This window comes from Lactuca sativa, chromosome 3, assembly GCF_002870075.4.
Source record: "Lactuca sativa cultivar Salinas chromosome 3, Lsat_Salinas_v11, whole genome shotgun sequence".
Classification (NCBI taxonomy): Eukaryota; Viridiplantae; Streptophyta; class Magnoliopsida; order Asterales; family Asteraceae; genus Lactuca; species Lactuca sativa.
This window is the reverse complement of record NC_056625.2, coordinates 134885240-134894457: the sequence shown is the minus strand read 5'-3', so window position 1 is coordinate 134894457 and position 9218 is coordinate 134885240. Positions and strand designations below refer to the sequence as shown.

The following is a 9218-nucleotide window of genomic DNA, read 5'->3' as shown; positions in this document are numbered from 1 at the left end:
TGCATCCATGCCGCCTGTTGCATCCACTATGCACCCACCAAATAAATAACACATGTAGTTTTTTTATTTATTTTTTATTGTTTTTCATACAATCCTATGAAAATAATGGACTAACTTCAAACATAAAAACTTCAAACATAAAAAGAAGAAGGGATAACGAATTAGGAGGATAATTAGGTTTCCAGTTTGTTCGTATTAGGTCACTAATGTTTTTTTTTTTGTGCGTATTAGACCAATATGGTTGTTATTACCGTTTAGAAATACTCATTTTTACCGGTTTTTTCTTATTTAACCGGTAAAAATAACTATTTCTAAACGGTAATAACAACCATATTGGTATAATACGCACAAAAAACCGTAATGACCTAATACGGATAAATTGGAAACCTAATTATCCTCCTAAGCCATTAACCCTAATTATTTAGAAAACATGCTTACTAATCAATGTGACTGACTTGTTTGACTAAAAATAGTTGCTTCTATTTAAACTTATCACACAATCCTTTCAGAATTTCCAAGTCCAAAAACTCATATGATTGATGATCTTCATTACATAAATCTGCAACATTTTATCAATAACTTCTTTTTTTGTCATTTAAATGTTTACATGAACACATCCATATGTACAAAAACAATCTCACTTTGATACCTCCCATCAATGTCTACATTTGATAACGAATGGAAATGTAAAACCAACAGAGACTTGCAAATGATGTCTATTATCAATTATTTTATAAACAACAAAACCACAACATGAACTAAGAAATTGAAGTTGCAAAATGAATAAAAAATCAGCATTAAACAGACACATACAGACTATATACATCACATAAACGAAATAAAGCATGAAACTTAATGACAAGAAAAGTAAAAAACTTAAAGGAGACTTTATAGAAAGAAAGATCACCCTTACTTGTCACAAATGGTTGAAGACATCAACAAGAATATCAATCTGACCTTGGAATCCACATGTTGTCTGATCATGACTTCAGTAGTTCGTCTACTAAATCGTAAGAATTGCAATTGAACTCTATTAGCATTTGAAAAGGGAATTAGGGTTTCAGAGAAGACGACGAAGGGTTTTCAAATTTTTTTGACCATTTCTCGATTTGTGCGTGTCATCCTTGTGCATGGGTCATGCTAATCTTTTATGTATCGTACCAATTTTATTGGATGTCCCCGAAGGGACGACTATAGATGAAGAGCTTCGCCATATAGAGGATAAGTAGGTTCTTCTTCTGGTCGATATGGGACAACATGAGTTCTAAACGAACTACTTTACTGTTGGCGGTCATATATTCTTAATGTCTTTAAAATTAGGGTTAATGACTTAGGAGGGTAATTAGGTTTCCAGTTTGTCCGTATTAGATCACTAAGGTTTTTTATGTGCGTATTACACCAATACGGTTGTTATTACCGTTTAGAAATAGTCATTTTTACCGGTTAAACAGGAAGAAACCGGTAAAAAGGACTATTTATAAACGGTAATAACAACCATATTGGTCTAATACACACAAAAAAAACCTTAGTGACCTAATACGGACAAACTACAAACCTAATTACCCTCCTAAGTCATTGTCCCAAAGAAGAAAACTTACACTGGATGATGAAACCTTTAGCCGTCGTTTCTGATAATATTTAAAACAAATAAAATTGGCAAACTCATCCATGAAAGCATCACCATTGTCTTGAAGTAGGATCTTCCGTATAGAAATTTTTTTTATTGTATCATTAACAAAATTCCATAACATTATGAATGTCAAGAATGTTGTCCTAAGGCAAAGGAGCCGATTAGCAAAAGCATGAGATCGGCGGTGATGGCTTACGTTTAGGGGGAGATGTGAATTTTAGGATAATAAAATAATCCAATAATTAATATTGTGAATTAATTATGAAATTTTGTAAATCACAATGACCAATTATGAAATAATCCAAAAGAGTTTTTTAGGGACAGTTATTTCTTTAATTATGTTGTAAACTAATTATGAAATTATGTAAATCACAATGACCAATTATGAAATAGATCATTTTTATGATCTATGATTCAATTTTAATGATGCAAAATTTTTTTTCCAATTTTTTTTACTCCTGAATATAATACTATGCTTGATTTTATGATTTATATTTTTGTAGATTCTTTTTTAATTTTTTTAAGGTGTCCTCACGAGTACTCACCGAAAAGAGAGTCCTCCAAATTAAGATTTATGGTTTCAAACAATGATTTGTGTTTGATATTATGCTTATATCAAGTATTTCTATTCTAGTCTATGATTCATCGGCAATCCTTGTCTCATGGTGAGATTATGAAATGTTGAATTAAACTTAACCTTATATCAAGTATTTCTATTCTATGTTCCATGCTTGAAATCCCACATGGAACGTAACCACTTGTCTAGTTTTGGTATTCCAACATTCTTTAAGGAATCGGAAAGTAATATGATTATTTGATGTCATAATTAGTGTTCAAATGAATTGTAAATGTTCCTTGAAATGTTGACTTTTGGTATTAAGCTATATATCAGGTTTAAAGCTTTCAAGACACGTTTTCCTCATAAAAATGGTTTTTACATGTGTTAGTATATGTAGAATCAAGTCAATTGGTTCTATAAAGAATTTCGTTCACTTTTGGAAATTTCGTTCTCACGGAATGTGATTTTTATAAAATCTAGATGTTTAATGTTAATATAAGGAAATGAGCCATAAGCAATATTTCTTAATGTATTTTGAAGTTTTAACTATTTTGATGTCCATTAGTCATTTGAATTGTTTTGTAGTGTTATTGGAAGTTGGCTGGCTAAATCAGAAATAAATCCCAAAATCATATTTGTTCCAATTTTATGATTGTGAGCTTTTGTGTTGATTCTATAACAATCCTTTGGTCCCTTTTGGAATCCTAATTTCACTTTAGATCATTTCTAGCGTATTTTGAGCTTATAATGGTAAGTTTGTTGGAATAGTGTCTAAGGCTGCAACTATATTAGGCAAGTATTTGACCCGATTGTGCATGGTCCTTTTGGGTTGCCTTCACCATAGCAACTTGACAAGATGATTTATAATGAGAGAAGAAATATTATTAATATATTATGAGAATAATATAAGGATTAATAATATTGTTATTTGATTAATATAAGTCATAAATTAATTAGGAATTAATTTGGTGACTTAAAGAGATTAATTAAACAAAAGGGCATAAACTGTCAATTGTATGATAGTTGTACTTTGGGCTATAATCCCTTATGGATAAGGGGTGGACGGTTTTTGGGTTTGGAAGGACCTAGAAATCGTCCAAGGCTTATCATTAGGGAGATTGGATTGCTTAGGGCCTAAGTTATCCAATTAGGGTGTAAGGGTGAAACCCTAGGAGGCTCACTAGTATAAATAGACCCATGGGGTCAAGGAAATCGACACTCTTGCCTTTGAAGAAACCATGGCCGATTTCTTTCCCTCTTCTCTCTCTCTCTCTCTCTCTCTCTTTAATCATCCTCTTGCTAAGTTGGTGTTTGTAAGCCATTAGAGGAGTGACAATTGTGACTCTAAGCTCCAAGGACAAGAAGATTCAAGCAAGCAACTCAAGGTAATCTTCTAGGTCTGTTTTTCATATATGATTTGGATGTTCTTCATTAGATCTATCAATCAAAGTCTTGGATATATTGCATGTTCAATTAGAGAAACCTAGATCTAAGCATTAGGGTTTGTATGTGCACATAGGAATGTTCTTATGGCTCAAACCCATCAGTGGTATTAGAGCCTTGATTGGTTTCTATTGAATGGATGCATTGGTTGCTTGATTGTTGATTGAAAAATTCGTTTTTTCCCATCTGCCTGATGAACTCGGCGAGTACCATAGTGGACTCGGTGAGTAGGCCTCAACTCGGCGAGTCCATGGTGGTACTCGGCGAGTTCGAGCGTCAGATGGAGCTATTTTCGGGTTTTCTTCCTGTTTATCTTTTGGAAACTTGCCTTTATCTCTATGGGTCAATATAAATCCGATTTTAATGTATATTAGAGTATATCCTTGACCTACTAAAAGATATTTATCAATTAATTGAATAATAATTTCCATATATGATATTAATTGATTATTTTAATTGAATTGGTAAATTGTTTTGCAAGAAACATTTAAATAAATCAAATATGGATAATTATGAGATTAAATGGTTAATTTGAATTATTTGTTATTTGATCCCTTACGTTTTGAAAAGTTTAAAACTTGTCCTCAAGTTTTGGAATTTATGTTTTGTGATTAAAAGTTTAATTTAGACAACTTAAATTTCAAACCCTAGAATTTTAAAAGGTTAAAATTCAACCCTATACTTATATGATATTACAAGAGTAATATATATACATATATATATATATATATATATATATATATATATATATATATATATATATATATATATATATATATATATATATAGACCGGCTTCGTGAATGAGGCCTACTAACGGTAAGACTAGCATTTTAATTATATATATATATATATATATATATATATATATATATATATATATATATATATATATATATATATATATATATATATATATGTATAATTAAAATGCTAGTCTTACCGTTAGTAGGCCTCATTCACGAAGCCGGTCTATAAGGTGGGTATAAGGTTGCGGCCTATAAAATGACGCTTAATGGGTGTACACTCACACCCACCGCTTGCTTGATCGGTGGATGGTCGTTAGCCGAACGGGTAGGATAGGGCAACTCTCTCTCCTCATTAATAAGTATAATGAACACATAAAGTAACTAAACTATTTTCTAAAATTCCCAATCCTAGTTACTTTAGGAAAAGTGAATTGATGCAATCCCATGAAATTACACTTTGCACCCTTGCCTAGAAGTTAGTGGAGCGTGTGTGGTTTACCGGCACACTAATTGGTTCTAAGCATAGGTGGCAAATGGTGATTCATTTTTTATCATAGTTCGGTGGAGCGTGTGTGGTTTACTGGCACATCGAATAGGTGTTTGTTACAATGAAGTCACCGTGTAGATTTGCATGGTTATTCACACCCACTTTGTGATCCTCGGTATCCCAGTCACAAACGAGAGGGGCATAACGAGATTTAAACATGCCATTGAAAAGTTCAATGAATCTCATCGAAACCTAGGAATTCTCAATACATTTAGAACTTAAAGTTATGTTTTGTGATGGAGAATTAGTGAATCGTCATTCACTTACCCTCAAATTGTTTGCATGTTAGATTACGGCATCCCTTTTTCTAATATGTAAATATTGTTGTTGGATCCTAGCCCTAATTCTTCTTATTGCGTGATAATTAGGGATTCAAATTCTAATCAATCTTTGTCCTTTCTATTTGTAGATGTCGAACGAGAACAACGCTGCTGCTAGTTCATTCACATTGATGAGCCTTTTCCAAAAGGTGACTTTTGATGGAACGAACTTTAGCGAATGGATAAGATACATTCGCATGATTGCTCGCTACGAGGACAAAGAGTATGTCCTTGACGAGAAGCTCGAGAAGATCAATCTAGAAATCGCTACTCCGGCTGAAATGACTGCTTTTGAGACTCATGAACGCGATGCAACGAAGGTTCATTGCATCATGATAGCCACAATGAACGCTGAATTCCAAAATTCCTATGAGGACATGTATCCGTACGAAATGCATCAAGACTTATTGGAGAGATACCATCAAAACGCGAGGCAGGAACGTTACGAGATCTTCACTAACATGATCTCCGCTAAAATGGGACATGGAGAATCCCTAACCATACACTTGCAAAAGATGCAAAGGTATGTCGATCGTCTTCGCAAGTTGAATGTCGACTTTGGGGAAGATTTGGCTATCGACATGGTGCTTCATTCTTTGCCTCTGTGTTACAACCAATTTAGGACGACCTACCACATGAACAAGGAAGAGGTCACCCTAAGTAAGCTCCAAGGTCTCCTAAGGGTTGCTGAGAGCAACCTCAAGGACAAGTCTGTTGCACCAACTCCCAATCCACCCGCTGCTCCTGTTTTGGCAATTGGGCAAGGAAGGGGCAAGAAGAGGAAGGATCCGTCTAAGAGCCACCGCAAGGGAAAGTCCCGAGATGGTTCCTCTTCTAGTGGGACCAAAGTTGATCCTACTAAGCCCAACCCTAACCCAAAGGAGGCAGAGTGCCACCATTGCCACAAAATAGGGCATTGGAAGAGAAGCTGCCCAGAGTACCTGCAAGCCATCAGGGAAGGAAAGATGAAGCCGTCTTTCGCAGGTATTTACACAATTAAATTTAATGATTCATCTCATGCTATTTCTTGGGTCCTCGATACCGGGTGTGGTTACCACATTTGTTCTGAATTGCAGGGGCATAGAAGAAATAGGGATGTGGAGCGTGGAAGAATAAATCTAATCATGGGGAACAGAAGATCGTCGCTTGTGACCAAGATTGGAGTGTATTCTCTAGTGCTTAGTAATGGATTATGTTTAGATTTGAATAATTGTTGCTACTCGCTAGAAATGACAAGAAACATCATTTCGTTTCATGGTTTGTTTAGACAAGGATTTAGATTTTCTTTTAATAATGACAATGGTTCAATTTATGCTTATCTAAATGGTGTATTATATTTTGAAGCAATGCCATGTAATGGAATTTATGAAACTGTTATGATTGTAGATAACCTAGGAAATGATGTTTTATGCATGGATTCTTCCAATAGTATGGATAGATCATCCTTATGGCATTGTCGTCTTGGACATGTCAACAAGAAGCGCATAGCCCAACTCCAAAAGGATGGAGTGTTGGAGGTATTCGACCTTAGGGAAGATGACACATGCGAATCTTGTTTACTTGGAAAGATGATCAAGTCACCCTTCACTAGCACATGTGAAAGGGGTGAGGGTTTATTGGACCTCATACATACCGATGTGTGTGCACCCTTTAGATCAACCACAAAGGATGGGAACCGCTTCTATGTGACTTTCACCGATGATTATAGTAGATATGGGTATATTTACTTAATCAAGCACAAGTCAGAAACGTTTGAAAAGTTCAAAGAATTCAAAAATGAAGTGGAGAATCAATTGGGCACGAAAATCAAGATGCTTCGATCCGATCGAGGAGGAGAGTACCTAAGTCTTGAATTCCATGACTATCTTAAAGAATGTGGAATCGTTTCGCAATTGACGCCACCTAGGACACCACAGTTGAATGGTGTGGCAGAAAGGCATAATCGAACCTTGTTGGACATGGTTCGTTCTATGATGAGTCGTGCTTCACTACCTATCTCATTCTGGGGGTATGCCTTAGAGACTGCCGCCCATATCCTTAATCGAGTCCCTACTAAGAAGGTTGCCAAAACACCACACGAGATATGGACAGGGAAAGCTCCCTCGTTAGCACATATCAAGGTTTGGGGTTACGAGGCTTTCGTAAGACGAGATACTCATGACAAGCTCGAACCTCGTAGTGAGTGATGTATTTTCATCGGCTACCCACATAAATCCTTTGGATATCTCTTCTATACACCGAGTGACAATGTTGTCTTCGTTGCAAGGAAACGGGTTTTCCAAGAGCGAGAACTCATAAGCCAAGGAGACAGTGGGAGGAAGATCGAGCTTGAAGAGATTTAAGAGTCGATTGATGAAGGAACCTCTACCGTTGGAACTCAACCCGAGGAGGAAACTCCGGTTGAACCAATTGACGAGCCCTTACCTCTTAGACGTTCCGAAAGAGTTAGAGTTCAACCCCAGTTCTATGGTTTTCATATTACTACCGAAGGGGACACGTATATTAGTGATGGTACACTAATAAATCTAGATGAACCTAATAGCTATAAGGAAGCCATGGTAGGCCCGGAGTCTGCAAAATGGAAGGAGGCAATGGACAGCGAGATCCAATCCATGTATGACAACCAAGTTTGGAATTTGGTTGATAATGTGCCCGGACGTAAGACCGTTGGGTGCAAATGGATCTTCAAGAAGAAGACCGACGTGGATGGAAATGTACACACGTACAAAGCGCGATTGGTTGCGAAGGGATTTACTCAAACTCCCGGAGTTGACTATGATGAGACCTTCTCACCAGTTGCGAAAATAAAGTATATTAAGGTGATGCTAGCCATTGCTGCATTTCATGATTATGAGATATGGCAGATGGATGTCAAGACTACTTTCCTCATTGGAAAGTTGGTTGAGGATGTTTACATGGCTCAGGCAGAGGGGTTTGTTGATACGAAGCATCCGAATAGAGTGTGTAAGCTTGAGAAGTCCATTTATGGACTTAAGCAAGCATCTCGCAGATGTAATCTTTGCTTCGATGAGAAAGTCAAAGAGTTTGGATTTGTACGAAGCGAAGATGAATCATGTGTATATGTCAAAGCCAGTGGGAGTATAGTTAGCTTCCTCGTTTTGTATGTCGATGACATACTACTCATAGGAAACGACGTCCCGACACTACAGGAGGTTAAGTCCTGGCTCGGGAAGTGCTTCACTATGAAGGACCTCGGAGAGGCTTCCTATATTTTGGGAATAAGGATAGTGAGAGAACGAAGTAAAAGACTAATAGGACTTAGTCAGAACACTTACTTGGAGAAGGTACTAAAACGTTTTAGTATGGAAAATTCGAAGAAGGGAGAATTACCGATACAAAATAATGCCAAGTTGAGTAAGACTCAAAGTCCGAGTACCGAAGCCGAGATAGCAGAAATGAGCCGAGTACCATACGCTTCCGCAGTTGGCTAAATCATGCATGCTATGACTTGTACTCGCCCTGATGTAGCCTTTGCTTTGAGCATGGTCAGTAGATACCAACGGAATCCTGGCAGAGCCCATTAGATTGTGGTCAAGAATATACTTAAGTACCTTCGGAGGACGAAGGAATGGTTTTTAGTCCTCGGGGGGAGTGATGACTTAAAGGTGCGAGGGTATAGTGACGCCAGCTTCCAGACCGACATGGACAACTACCGTTCGCAGTCGGGCTGGGTCTTTACCCTTACTGGAGGAGCAGTAACTTGGAAAAGTTCCAAGCAGGAAACCTTAGCTGATTCAACGTGCGAATCAGAGTACATTGCAGCGAGCGAAGCGTCAAAGGAGGCAATATGGTTGAAGAACTTCATTGGTGATCTTGGAGTTGTGTCTGCCATAAAGGAGCCTATGGAAATTTTCTGTGATAATGAAGGAGTGATTGCCTTGACCAAGGAACCAAGGGATCATGGTAGATCTCGTCATATCGACAGAAAATATCATTTCATTAGACATCGA

General features: G+C 36.9%; 1 non-coding gene across 1 annotated transcript; it reads right to left on the bottom strand.

Moving 5' to 3' along the window:
- Positions 1 to 1086: 1086 nt before the first annotated feature.
- LOC111881046 (U6 spliceosomal RNA) lies at positions 1087 to 1189 on the bottom strand. The gene has a single exon (XR_002846665.1). It is a non-coding gene; the product is annotated as a U6 spliceosomal RNA (small nuclear RNA).
- Positions 1190 to 9218: the final 8029 nt, after the last annotated feature.